Below are 14,711 nucleotides of genomic sequence, written 5' to 3' on the forward strand. Positions count from 1 at the left end.
AGCTGGCCCGCGAGCCAAGGGCCTTGGGATGGGATGTGCTTGCTCTGTGATGAATACTTTGCGCAGATGGTCTCACTTAGACCACCCTTGGCGGGTGGTATTATTAACTTCAAGAGAGAACTGAGGGCACAGAGGTTAAATTACTTGCCAAAGGTCACCCAGCAGGATCAGATTCAAGTTCAGATATGTCTGAACGGAAGCCTGTGCTCTTGACTTCCTGGCTGGACACTGTCTTCCAGGCGAGCACAGTGTGGACTTTGGGAATTTTTGCATCCACTTTACTTGAAAGAGGTCAGCACAGTGTTGAGCATAGGTAATGGGGCACTTGACGAGTGTCAGTGAGTACTGACTGACAGTTTGAATGGATGAATGAGTGGGAATGAGAATTCCTGTCTTGTGGGGTCTTTCTCTTCAAACTGAAGATTTCCCCATAGCTTATGAATGCTCGATCTAATTAAGGCAAAAAGGCATCAGAGAATTGCTGGGTCTTTTCTTTAATAACTGTCAAGTGCAATCCATAGGCTGTTTACGTGCCAAGGTCAGAGATCAGTCTTCAGCTGCTCTCCTTTCATTCATCTGGCAACGCTCAGAACGTACAGTTTATTGATGCAAAACTGATTGGCAGGCAGGGGTAACAAGGTTTCCGGGACAGGGAATATCAGAAGGATTCTAAGCCACTCTGGGATCCTTCCTGCTTCTTTGCTGTGCTAACTTCCGTGTCCTGGCTTCTCTGCACTGCAGTCTAAATAAGCAGCAAACGTCTGTGCCTTTGGCAGTGTTCACGGAGCCCCTCATGATGGGGAGGGGAAGGAGTCCCTCCTCCTGGCGTCTATTATTTTGGAATGGAGAGAGTGAGGTTAGTTAGGTAGGGATGGACTTGAAACTTCAAAGATGAAAGGAATTCTCCATCAGACAGGCCTGGGAATTGGAGAGAGGAAGGTTACTGTAACACCTGCCTTTTACAGCCAGCCCATGACTAAGTGGCCCCTGTCGCTGGGGAGCTCCTGCCAACCAGCAAAGAGAGGAGGGGAGCATGTGTGGGGATAAAACCAGGAGGTAGGCAGTAAGTTCCAAAAGAGGGAGGTTGACCCACACATGCCACTGAAGATGGGGAAAGGACTCATATATTCCTCTTTTATCGGAGCCCAACTTGATTCTGTCTGGTTTGAGATAAAGCCCTGACGGTGGGTCATTTTAAAAGCCTACTGAGTCTCTAACTCACAAATAGTGGTTTTCCCCAGCAGACAGCTGTCTGGATTTAACCCCCACACTCACACATCACAAAGTAAAATAGTCCATTTAGAAGCAAAAAGTAACAAATTAAACCAAACCCCCAATCCATCCTCATTTTATTTCCTTAGGAAACAGTCCAGGTTCAAGGTCTAGTCTGAGCAGGGAATGTTTCCTCTCCTAGTCTGTTTCTGGACAGGCAGGGGGCAAAGTCCCCTTTCCTCCTCTCTGTAGCAGGGCTGGGCCCAGGTAGCAGAGCTCCAACAGTCCCCCAAGGAGCAGGGCAGGACGCTACCTGAGTTGAGTCAGTGGTTAGCAATTGCTATCGTCAGGCACTAGGATAGGAAGGTGATTAAGGATCCTGGAGACCCACACACGAACCACTAACCACAATAGAACATAATAAATGCTGTATTCACAGTGGGGTTGAAGTGTTTTTTTTGGTGCACAGAGAAAGAAGAGGGGTGGGAAAGGCTTCAGTGGTTCTCAAAGTGGTTCCGTCTTCTGGGAGTTGTCAGAAACTCTGGGGGTGGGGCGCAGCAATCTGTGTTTGAAGAAGCCCCTCCCCCTGGTGATTCTGATGCGTGGTAAAGTTGAGAATCATGCAGGGGTTAACAAAGTCCCCGGCAACCAGCAGTCTATTTTTTTTATTCTCACCCCAGGATTTTTTTTTATTATTATTGATTTTAGAGAGAGAGGAAGGGAGACAGAGAGAAACACTGATGTGAGAGAAACATGGATCAATCGTTGCCTCCCATATGCACCCTGACCCTGGATTGAACCTGCCACCTAGGTATGTGCCCTGACCAGGAATTGAACCCCCAACCTTTTTGGTGTATGGGATAATGCTCCAACCAACTGAGCCATCTGACCAGGCCCAGCAGCCTATCTTTGCAAGTAAAGTTCAATTAGAGCATAGCCATCGTCATGCATTTACATGTCACCTGTGCCACTTTCCTGCCAGGATAGCAGAATTGATTACTTGTAACATAGACAATCTGACTCACAAAACCTAACGCATTTCCTGTCTGGCCCTTTATAGAAAAAATTGCTGTCCCCAAAAAGTAGCGGCTGGGAAGAGAATGGTGCCCCACCCTCTTGAGTCCCACCTCTGTGGCTGGTGCTGCTAGGGCCTCTGGAAGCTAAACTTCAGTCAGCTAGGTGCTGGGCTCAGCTCTAGTTTGGGGACTTCCTGAAAACTTAAATACAGAAAATTGTATGCATGATAAATACGTATCAGTCAACACAATTAGGAAGGTGAGTTCTTTAAAGGAGAAAGAAGCCATCAATCCAGGAAACCTTGTTACTGACTGCCTGTTCGGCTAAGCACTGTGCTTGATGCTTTAGGTGGCCTAACTCCACTAAGATGGGTACTGTATCCTCATTTCACAGATGAGGAAGTTGAGGCTGGGAAGATGAAATAACAGTCCAAGTTCCCAGAGTTCAGCAGAGTAGAGCTTGGGCTGGATCCTAGATCAGCCTTGCCCCTGAGTCAGGCTCTTTGCCCTTCACCCACCACGTCTGTTTTCCTAGTTATAAGACGCAAACTCTCCTGATGGGCAATGGGGCACCTCACAGGAATCTGATAACACGCGAACTTTTCATACTGCTTCCAGTGGAGGGGACGGGTCAGCAGGGAATGGAGAACGCAGCTCAGGCCTGCATCCTGGGGAAGTCCAATCTTGTAAGGAAGCAGTCATATGAGCAGCCCCTTTTTACTGTCCAACACCCCAGGCTGCAGGTCCTTCTGTCCAGCTCCGGGGTTGTCATTGTGGGCTATGAGTCAGGGGCCCTCCAGGGAAGAAATACTTGGTGGTTCAGTGCGTCTTGTGTTCATGTGAGAGGAGAGAAGAACCTATCAGGATATTTCCTGCTCTGACACAGGAGTGGAACAGAATCAGCTGGGCAGTAAGATGCCAAGTTCGTAATCAGATTTGGGAACCTGTTACTATGTGATATCCTGGCAACATCGACACTGGAGACTGGAAGTCAGAGCAAAAGTAAAGTCTTGCCCTGGCTACCACTTAAGAAACCTGGGGCTAAACACCACTGTCCAGGTGGCTAAAACAGTGACCAAGAAAACCCCCAGCCCAGTTACCTATTTTGGCTTCCAATATATTTTGTTATGATAAAAACACCAAAAAATAACATACAAAAGAAGAGTGTGGTATGTCAGGCCAAAGTTAAAACCGCTGAAGAAAGCAAGCATTTTGAGAAGACTAATAATAAACTACTTTCTCTCATCAGACAAATTAATAGCCAGGATGTGATATTTTTATTATTTTAAACAAGCATCTTGGAGTGTCTTATACCTGCCAGACATTGCTAATCTTTCTTAACTTAGGTTATCACACCCCATCCGAACAGCAACTCTGAGGGGCAGGTCATCTGAGCAGCTTCCCTCCCACCCCGCTTTTAAAAAAAAAAAAAAATATATATATATATATATATATATATATATATATATATATATTTTATTTCTGAGAGGAAGAGAGAGAGAGAGAGAGAGAGAGAGAGAGAGAGAAACACCAATGACGAGAGAGAATCATTGATCAGCTGCCTCCTGCACATCCCCTACTGGGGATCAAGCCCACAACCCAGGCATGTTGTGCCCCTGACTGGAGTGGAACTGGGGACCCTTCAGTCCGCAGGCCCACGCTCTGTCCACGGAGCCAAACTGGCTAGGGCTGAGCAGCCCCTTTTTAACGTCAGGGAGGCCATGAGCTTAGGCAGCTGAATGGCACTTGGCTGCACCTCACAAAGAGTGTGTGGCAGAGCTGTTTCCAACCAGGACTTAGGACTCTGTGTCTTCTGTTCCTTTCACAGCATCGCATTTACTCTGCAACTAAGTCTGAACTTAGGAAAGAGCACTGGGACAGCAGGGAAACATAATACTTAGTCTGTGGATGGCTTCACGTTGAGACAGTAAAGTATTTTTAGGGCAATGGTTCTTGGACCAGATGGAACCCCACTCCAATTGATAACAGACACTGGGCTGCTATGTAGGTAGGTAATCCAGGCTGCAGAGCAAGACTGTAACGTCACCCTCTCTTTCCCTCTTGCAACTATTGTTTTATTATTGAAAGAATAATTGCCTTGAAAGAATAATTTCGTCTTGCATTTACACACTTTTTTTTTTTTTTTCAAATTTCAAAATGCTTTCTTATCTTAACTGGCTAAGTGCATAGAACAACCTTGGGAGGAGGACAGATGTTGGTTCTAAGTTTGATAAATGAGGAAATTGAAGTAACTTTCCTAAAATCTTTTGCTAACATATGTTAAAGCAGTCTAAACCTGAGGCCTCACCAAGATACCTGCAAAATCTAAGAACAAAACTTGGAAGACTCCACAGTGATGGAGGTGATCAGCAGCCCACAAAGATGCAGTGTTGGCTAAAAACAGGTGTCTAAGAAATTGTAAGCCTATACATTGTTTGAGGTTGCAGAAGAGGAGTGATCTGCCCACCCAGCATCTGAGAGAGGTGGTGGGGGGGGTGGGGGGGGGCGGTAAAAAAAAAAAAAAAAAAAAGCAGGGCTTTGGTGTAATTCCATGAGACAGAGCCCTATTTTGAGGAATTGGGAATAGTAGCTAAATATAGCGTGATGCAGTGGAGCCATTAAGATTATCCTGCTCTTTCTCCTTGCTCCCCGAGGAGCCTTGCTTTGCCTTCCTGAGTAGCTTTCCCCTGAGGAGAGCCTGCTGGTCGGTCAAATGTGGCAGACATACTTTTCTTTCAAAATGCAGGAATTGTCCTGAGATGTGCACCATTCTCATTTTGATTAATTCTTCCTGAGTTGGATTAACTCTGGTGAAAGGGGACCTGAAGAACTGAGAACTAGATTTTGGGGTGATGGTGAATTTGATAAGTCTCACCTAAGTAATGAACCAACTGCCCATGTCCAAACCTACAAAGGAAGCGGAAACTATCTGGTAAGGAAATTATGGAAAACCATAAATATGGGTTAATGAAACAATAAACCCGGAGGAGATGAATGGAAGTTAAGAGTTAATTTAACCAGCGCTAACTGGTGTTGCTCAGTTCGTTAAGCATTGTCCCTTGTACAGAGAGGTCGCCAGTTCAATTCCCAGTCAGGGCACATGCCCAGATTACAGCTTGATCCCCAGTAGGGGGCGTGCAGGAGGCAGCCAATTGATGTTTCTCTATCATTCATGTTTCTCTCTCCCTTCCCCTTCCTTCCTCTCTAAAATCAATAAAAACATATATTTTTAAAAGTGGGAGCTTACTGGGAAGACTATTTACTGGGTCTACTGGGCCTACTCATTTGGAAGGAAATGCCTAGAAAAGAGTCTGAAACAAGCTGTATGGGTAATAATGTAGCATTCTATTAGGGTCACAGCCAATCAGGCAAGCTAAGACCTACCTGGAAATTATGAGATGAAATGGGGTCAGGAAAGGAGGGGCAGAATTGAGTACTATGTGCACATGATGTAGCTTAAAATCCAGCGAGCTGGGAGCCAGTAGCACGGGCTCTGGAACCAGACCATCTTTGAAAGAATTCCCCTTTCAGCTGCTCAAGAGCTGTGACTAGAGATTTCATCCCTCCTCTCTACTTCCTTCTCATCTGTAAGGTGGGCCTCCCTCAAGGTTGAAAGGATTAAATGTGATAATGAACATGCTTTTATTCCAGTGCCTGCCACATAAATGCTCAATAAGTGCTTTTTGTTATAATCCCTATCCTTTGGGATTAGCCATTAAACACAGGCTCAAGACATTGAAACTCACTACAGCATAAAGTACCTTGCTATGTCAAGACTGGTGAAATTGTAGGCTCCCTGTGTGTTGCACTCAGCAGCAGGCAGCTTTCTCACTCTATCACACAAAGGCCAGAAGGCCCCTAAACTGTTGCAAACCATCCAAGTTCTGGCCCCATGGTATTTTCACTCACTGTTCTGCTTGGAAGGCTCTTCCCCCAGACAGTGACAGGGTTTGCACCTTCATTTCATTAAAAAAAATTTTTTTTAAATTGATTTCAGAGGAGGGAAGGGAGAGAGAGAGAGATAGAAACATCAATGATGAGAGAGAATCATTGATTGGCTGCCTCCTGTACACCCTCCACTGGGGACTGAGTCCACAACCTGGGCATGAGCCCTGACCCGGGAATCGAACTGTTCATAGGTCAATGCTCAACCACTGAGCCACACCAGCCGGGCTGCACCCTCATTTCATTTAAATACCTGCTTAGGTGTTACATTATCAGAGAACAGCTGTCCCTGACCTAATTCCCCATATAAAGTAGCATCCACACTGCCACTGGGATCTAGCACTCTACCCAGGTAACCTGTTTTCTATGTTTTCATGGCAGTCATTACCTACGATGTATAATTATGTGTTTATTGTCTGTTTATCCCATTAGCATGCACAGGAGAGCAAGGGTTTCATTTTGGGCTCTACTCCTTTTTAAAATGCCCTCCTCACTTCCTTCTACTCAAAAGCCTAGCATGGCATCTCCTGAAAGAGCCTGAAGGTTCTTCTCACTCTGTCATGGAAAGGCAGCTGCTTGCCAGCTCCACGTGTACATAGGAGGTAGGACGTACTCCATGCAATGTAATAACATGTGGCCATGCCCAGCTGGGCATATGCTGAGGAGTGTTCCAGGTGGAGGGATAGTAAGTACAAAGGCCCTGGGTGGGAGCAGATGGTGAAGCAGGAGTGGAGGAATTCACAATGGAAGTGGAAGAGAGAATAATTCCAAGGTTTTTGGTCTAAATAGTAAAAGAATGGAGTTGACATTTGCTAAAATGTGTCAGCTTTGGGAAGGGAGCAGGTTTAGGATGTGTTAAGTTTTGAGATGCTTTCAGGTTGGAAGCACCTGTCAAGAATCCGGCAGTATGCCAAGTGCTTTATATACATTACCTCCACTGCACAGATAAGGAAATTGAGGCACTAGAAGTTATGCATCTCTAGGTCTTACATCATGTACCTCCAGGGCTGGGATTTGAACCCAGGCTGCCTCTCCAAGGGTTTGTCACCCTGAGAAGCACTGGTCACTGAAGAAAGAGCTGAGAGGGGACTTACCTGAAGTTGAAAAAAATCAAGAATAATTTGGACAAGGTGAACTCAGTCTTCTTTCCCAAATCCTGGAATACCAGGACAAAGAAGGCCCTCCTATAGTTGGACGGATAAGTTTAGGGCAAATAACAAGAAGCACCACATCACAGGAGTGCTGTGGGGCTGCAACCCCTTTAGGCTCAGGGGGATTGCCTGCAAATCCATTTCCACGACCATTCAGGCTGTCACATGATGCCCAAACAACATGGAAAATCCTTTTGAGGTTATTATCATGGGTTACACTCCAACTGTTCATATTTTCTTTTTTTTTTCTTTTTTAAATATATTTTATTGATTTTTTACAGAGAGGAAGGGAGAGGGATAGAGAGCCAGAAACATCGATGAGAGAGAAACATCGACCAGCTGCCTCCTGCACACCCCCTACCGGGATGTGCCCGCAACCAATGTACATGCCCTTGACCGGAATCGAACCTAGGACCCCTCAGTCCGAAGGCCGACGCTCCATCCACTGAGCCAAACCGGTTTCGGCCTGTTCATATTTTCTAAGATTTGTTTACTTAGAAATCATTCACAAAAACCCCTGATGTAGCAGACGAGGCTTTCAGAGCCTTGTTACCCAGTATGGTCTGCAAAGCAGGAGCAGCAGCACCTGGGAGATTTTGGAAATGCAGAATCTCAAGCCCCACTCAACTTACTGAACCAGAACCTGCATTTTGGCAAGATGCCCAAGGGATACATATGCTCCTTACAATTTGGGAAGCCCTGGTCTAGAGCGGAGGTCAACAAACTTTTTCTGTAAAGAGCCAGATAGTAAATATTTTAGGCTTTGCCGGCCTGTCAAAACTACTCAGTTCTGCCACTGGAGTGCAAAGGCAGCCACAGACAATATGTAAAGGATTAGTGAGGTTGTGTCCTAATGAAACTTTATTTATGGACACCAACATTAAAATTTTATATATAATTTTTGCTTGTCTTTCAAGCATTTAAAAATGTAAAATTCATTCTTAGCTCAGAGGCTATACAAAAACACACCAATATTCTGACTTGCCTTTCTGGGCTGACCATCCCCAAGCTCCTGCCCCCAACCAGTGATCCCCTTCTTTTTTCTCTGTGGGCACAAGGTTTGGGCCCCCAACCAGTGATCCCCTTCTTTTTTCTCTGTGGGCACAAGGCTTGGGCCCCCTTTACCTCATGACCTGGGTCATTTTGTCTGAAGGTTGATTACTGAATATGAAAAGTCAATGAAAGGACTGAGATTTTAATAATATACTCTATCAGTATCCCCAAAAGAGTATATTTGCAGTTGTTTCCTATCTTCAAGTTTTCTTTCTCAGAAAGACCAATATGTAGGATTCAATAGTTAAGGGGAGGGGGCTTGTGTTACATTTCAGTGGCTTTTATTCTCTTTTGCCCCTCTATTTGTCTATTTTACATTTTAGCTGCTGGAAAGAAGGAGTACACAATGCAGGGGAAAGGCAGTTAGCTCAGTTGGTGGGAGCATTGTCCCAATGCTCCAGGGTTTCAAGTTAAATCCCTGATCAGGGCACATACAGATATTAACCAACAAATGCACGGATAAGTGGAACAACGAGTTGATGTCTCTCTCTCTCTCTCTCTCTTTCTCTCTCTCTCAAAATAATTTTTTTTTAAAGTGACATTTGGGGAAGGAGTTGGAACAGAAAATTAGAGAAGGGAGATGCTCTTCAGGAGAACAAAGAAGATTGTTCCAGTATCAGTGGGCTATGCAGAAGAATGCATGACTTGATAAATAAAGCAAACTGTGTCAAGGAGACTTGCTCAAGAAGGGTTTCTGAAGCAAGTTGGGCAGTAGGAGGATATGAAAAACAGAGGCTTAGATCTGAATTTTTTAAATCTGTAGTGTACGTTCACTTTTCCATTTTGTTAGGGAGGAGAGTAGAAATATCATTGACTAAATGCCTACATATGTCAGGTTATAAGGCGTTTCCCATCATTATTTCTATTTTAACTAAAGCCACTCATGGAATTATGTATGCAGGCCACAGTTTTCAGAAGAGGAACCTGAGGGGTGAAGAGACAAGACTGGAACCTAGTTCTGTCTGATCACAAATATGCTAATGTTCTCTACTTTTCTGCCCAGAAATTATAATGGAAATATTGCCTTTGCCGAATTCCTTTTTCTTTTCTTTTTAAAGTTTGAAGGTCCTTTTGTTTTTTAAATTAAATATTTATTGTTGAAAGTATTACATATGTCCTCCCTTTTCCCCCATTGACCCCTTCTAGCACGCCCCACCCTCCGCCCCAGGCTAACTTCCTTTTTCTTCATACCACTAGAAACCCTCCATTCTCAGGGTCGAGGAAGAACAGGTCAGGCAAATTTTAAGTTTTTCTCTACTCCCCCCAACAAATGTCTTCATTAGAGAGACATCAAGTCCTTTCTCTGTTCCGAAGAAAACGGTACCACTAAAAGACATTAAGACGTTGGCAGCCTGGTTTCTGGAGTTAAACTCTGTAAATAATCTAACGACAAATGTATAAGTCCTTGGCAGAAGTGTGAAGTTTGGGGACCATTTATTCAGGAATTACTCTGTCAAGATGATATATTATCTCATTTAATCCTCCACAGTCCTGTAAGGTTTTAACACCATTTTATGGATAAAGAAACTGAGGCTTAGAGAAGTTAAATACCTTGTTTAAGGCTACACAGTTGATAAGAGGCAGGGTCAAGATTAAAACCAAGGACCTTGCCCTAGCCATTTTGGCTCAGAGGATAGAGCATCGATCTTCGGACTGGAGGGTCCCATTTTGGATTCCAGTCAAGGCCACGTACCTCGGTTGCAGGCTCCTCCCTGACCCAGCCCCTGGTCTGGGCTCGTGCAAGAGGCAACCAACTGATGTATTGCTCTCACATCGATGTTTCTCTTTGTCTTTCCCTCTCTCTTCTCCACTCTCTCTAAAAATCAGTGGAAAAATATCCTTGGGTGAGGATTAAAAAAACAAAACAAAAGCAACCAAGGACCTTGACTGGGAAGTTTATCCTCTTACCTCCACCACCCTGCAGGCTCCTTTAGAGAAGGAGTTAAGCCATAGTTGGTTTGGCTCTATGGATAGAACATTGGCCTTCGGACTGAAGGGTCCTGGTTCAATTCCAGTCAGGGCACATGCCCAGGTTTCAGGCTCGATCCCCAGTGTGGGGAGTGCAGGAGGCAGCCGATCGCTGATTTTTCTCTCATCATTGATATTTCTATCTCTCTCCCCCTCTCTGGAATCAAGAAAAATATTTTTTTTAAAAAAAGAAAAAGAGTTAAGATTTCTGAGCACTGCCTGGCTGGTGTTGCTCAGTGGTTGAGTGTCGACCTCTGAACCAGGAGGTCATGGTTCGATTCCTTGTCAGGGCACATGCCTGGGTGCGGGCTCCATCCCTAGTAGGGGCATGCAGGAGGCAGCCAATCAGTGATTCTCTCTCATCATTGATGTTTCCATCTGTCTCTCCCTCTTCCTTCCTCTTAAAAAAAAAAAAAGATTTCTGAGCACTGTCAATTTGCTCAGTATCAAATGCCAGTATCTTTTCGTTGAAGATGGTGTATATTAATGAAATATTCAAGAATATACTGGACAATCATTAGTGTGGTGTATGTGGATGAGCAAAAGGGAGTTAAACTACTCAAGTTTCCTCCAATGTCTTCCTTAAAATAACTCCCATGAGTACCTGAAACATCCAACAAACCAACCAACCAACTAAGGTGGTGGTTCCAAAATCAAGTAGGAAAACATCCAATACCCCAGTCCCCCTCCTGGAGGTTGCCATATGCACATTATACATTTTAGGCTCTAACTAGTACTTAAAGAATTCCACTTAACTTTAACCCAGAGTTTCCCAAGGACCAGTATAATATCTACTCCCTTGAAAGCATATTAACCTGTCAAGGCCTGCAGAACACACCTTGGGGATCACCTTAACTAGTTTGGGGCATATCTACCAGCTCCAGGGTTCTCTCTGGGAATTTGAACATGAATCTAGAGGACTTGTCATGTACACCTGTAAAGGCAAAAAAGACTGGATGACCAGTGTGCACATCTAATTGGATCCAGGTTAGTGCCTTCTGCAGTTGATGAGGATTGGGCCTTTGCATGTGGCATGTCACCATTTGCCAGTTCATGACAAGTTGAGTCCGTGAAGTTGCCATGTGAGTAAACACACTTTAAACAAATTGGTTCATGAACCCAAGGTTAAATCACATTGTAAGAGGAACCATTTGACAACAGATTTTATTTTGAAATTATCCATCTTTCTCTGGGAAAGGGTGAACCCTATAATCTGTTTTTTTTCCTTACTGTTGATATTTGACACTTTCATTTACATGGTGCCTATAAATAGAAGCACCAATCTTTGTGGTAAGCAAATTCATTAAATTCCTACACTAATTCCTATTGGGATGAGTGTTAAATTTAGAGTGGGGCTGTGAATAGGCCTATGACAGCGTTAACTTCTTTAACATGCAGAGAAAAGTGCACCAGGAAAAGATAAACTAAAAATCTTATCTTTCCCTTTGTTTCAATGATTACTTTAAATAATTTAAAAAACAGAATAATAGCCTTTCAGACTTGGAACGGCCTTTGGAAATCCTCTAGTCTAAACCCCTCCTCACAGGTGAGGTTGGCAAAACTTGAAAAAGTTAGGTCACAGGCGCATACAGCTTGTCCGTGGAAGAACTGGGCTGAAACTCAGCTGACTGTGCTCTTCCCTTAAATTTTTCTCTCCTCACTTAAGACATTCCAGTGTCATTTTAAGGACTTAACTTTCTTTTTTATTAATCCTCACCCGAGGATATTTTCCCATTGACTTTAGAGAGAGTGGAAGGGAAGGGGAAAGACACACACACACCCCTATTGCTTGCCTACTGCACCTGCCCTGAACAGCACAGGGATGGATGCAACCTAGATACATGCTCTTGACCGGAATTGAACCCGGGACCCTTCAGTCCACAGGCCAATGCTCTATCTACTGAACCAAACTGGCTAGGGTAGGACTTAGCTTTCTTGATCACTCACTATAATGAAAAAGGTTGGCTCATTTGCTTTTCTTTTGTGGGGTGGAAGGCAAGTCATATGTCCATTATCAGCTTCTTGGTTCTGTTCTCTTGGTATCCTTCATTTTGCCCTTTTTTCCTACCCTTTGTCTGCAACTTTCTCCATCCCCATCAAACACTTATCTTTGGAAATATACATGTGCACTTCCCAATCTGGCTTGGATCTGGAACAAGGTAACTTGGTTTAATGGAGTTTTTCCACAGTGCTTGAATTTGCCCAAGGGCTTGGAAGGTTGCACCACAGAAAGGAAACTGTCACCCTTTGCCCTTTCGGCAGGTCAGTGTTCTGTTAAAATATGGAAGAATTACAAAGTAACAGGAAGAAAAAATGGCAGAAACTCCACTTGAAGTATTTGCCTACCCTCTGGGAAAGTTCAAGACTGTTGTTCAATGTCTAACGTGTCGTCATTTACTTGTGGTCCTTAAGTCATCTCCAGATATCTGATTAAGGAAGCATCAGAGGAAACCAAAGTTGGGTGTTTGTATTGCAGTCAGTGTCCTGGCTCATAGGACTTGGTGGACAATATGCTTTATTCCTTTGGTGCTGGGTAATCAGAGTGGGAGCCTTTTCCTGCACTGGAGCCCTCCTTGCTGCAGGGTCTATTGTGCCCAAGAGCTCACCCTTTCATATTTCTCATTCCTCAGTAGACATTCTGTGAAGGGCAGGCCTGTTTTTTCCATCCTAACACTTACCCTCAGACCCTCCTAAGTATCCAGGAGGGCGTGTTTTTAATCAGAAGTTGAAATGGAACCTCCCCATGGGTGCCCGGTGAGTGTCTCTTTGGGGCATTGCCCCCTCCCCTCTGGAGGACAACATCCTGGTGTGGGTGGGGGCTCAGCCTTGATTCCAGGGCATCTTTAGCCCCTGGAGGCACCCTGCCAACCAGGTATGTGGAGGGAAAGTGCTGTCCACGTTCCAGGACGGCAAATGAATTTCTGGACCTGGACGATCGCTTTGGAGAGTGGTGGGGAGTGGGAGCCAGCGAACACGGGTGGGCACAGCGAACTCACTAACTGGGCATCTCCGGAGAAGTTCGGGCGGGGTCCACCGGCTTTCTTCCTTTAAAATCCATCCTGGGCAGAGCCACTCCACTTCTCATCCAAACTCGTGGAGACCTGGGATTAGGTGGGTGCGGGATCGGCAAGGCGGATCCGGGAAGTGCCGGCCCCTCTAGCGCCAATCCGTGGTCCAGAGCTCCAGCCCTACCGCCTTGGCCCGGGCTGGGGCGGGGCCGGTTATACTAAAGCAGCCGAGGTCCGGGACTCCGGCCGCGGCCCGACCGCCCCTCGTGTCGCAGCCCGCCCTCAGCCGCCTGGCGAGGCGGCGGCCTTCTCAGCCCGCGCGGGGTCCCCTGGTTAACCCCTGCCCGCCAGCCTGGCCGCTGATTGGAGGAGGCGGGGCGCCGGGGCACGGGGACCCCCCCCCCCCCCCGCACCTTCCTCGTCTCCTCCCCCACTGTCGGCTCTTCCCCTTACCCACCCCCCCAGGACCCCCCCTGCTTCCCCGCCGTGCAAATCTCGCGAGGAAACACGCGGTTTCACTAGTGTGTTTACACCGATCACTACTAATCCGGACCGAACCGATCCGGATTAAGGGGCCGGAGGCGGGTCCTGGGTACCAGCGGTTCCGACACCCCCCCGCCCTCCGCGCCGCACCCGAGTGGCCCCCAGCCGAGCGGGTCCCCACCTCCCGGCCCGGCCTGGGCCCTCCTGCGCCTTCCTTGGCCTTTGTCCGGCGCCGGGAGGCCGGTCCCGCAACCCCCGCTGCCGCCCGGGCCCGGGCCCGCGTCGGGCGCCTGGCTCTGTACGCGAGCCCGGGGATCTGCGGCCTCCGCGGCCCCCCTCCCCCGCCCGCCCTCTCGTGGAGCCCGGCGCCGGCGGCGGCTGCCCGGGCGGGGGTTGCGGCGCTCAGGAGAGGCCCCGGCTCCGCCCCGGGCCTGCCCAGGGGGAGAGCAGAGCGATCTGCAGCCGGGTCGGGTCGGGGCCCCTCCCTGGAGGAGCGTGGAGCGGCGGCGGCGGCGGCAGGTGAGAGGCTGAGCCCCAGGCAGGGGAGGGCGCCGGGCCTGGGGCACTAACCGTCCGGGGAACCCCCTCGGCTGAGGAGGCTGCGGCCCGGGCCCACCCAGGGGCCGGTGCCGGGCCCCAGCTCCTCGGCGTTGAAGCGGGAGGGGCTCCCCGAGGGCTGCGGGTCGCCGAGGGGCCGGGCGGAAGATGGGGGAGGCCCAGGCGGCCCCGGCCTGGCGGTGGGTCCGGCGCCCGGCTGGCAGAGGGGGGCGCCCCGGCAGCTGGAGGCCCCGGCAGCCTCCCGGGCGCCCCCGAGAGCTGGCCCGCCCTCCCTCCGTGACAGGTGGGCCTGGAGTTGGGGAAAGTTTGGAGCCGGC

General features: G+C 47.4%; 1 protein-coding gene and 1 long non-coding RNA gene across 3 annotated transcripts in view; one reads left to right on the forward strand and one right to left on the reverse strand.

Annotated features, from left to right (window-relative positions):
* Positions 1-478: 478 nt before the first annotated feature.
* Positions 479-14,105, reverse strand: LOC114234397 (uncharacterized). Of its 2 annotated transcripts, XR_008554704.1 has the most exons (3): positions 14,018-14,105; positions 13,342-13,446; positions 479-918 (listed from the first exon to the last, which is right to left on the reverse strand). It is a non-coding gene; the product is annotated as an uncharacterized LOC114234397 (long non-coding RNA). The 2 variants fall into 2 exon arrangements; XR_003620589.2 differs by lacking the exon at positions 14,018-14,105 and having other exon boundaries at positions 13,342-13,661.
* The window catches only part of TLK2 (tousled like kinase 2), an 81,649-nt gene continuing 80,850 nt past the window's right edge, over positions 13,913-14,711 (forward strand). The window contains exon 1 of the mRNA XM_008149451.3: positions 13,913-14,355. The gene's annotated coding sequence lies outside the window, so the exon portion shown is untranslated. The remainder of the gene's footprint in view (positions 14,356-14,711) is intronic.

This window comes from Eptesicus fuscus, chromosome 20, assembly GCF_027574615.1.
Source record: "Eptesicus fuscus isolate TK198812 chromosome 20, DD_ASM_mEF_20220401, whole genome shotgun sequence".
In the NCBI taxonomy this organism is placed as follows: domain Eukaryota; kingdom Metazoa; phylum Chordata; class Mammalia; order Chiroptera; family Vespertilionidae; genus Eptesicus; species Eptesicus fuscus.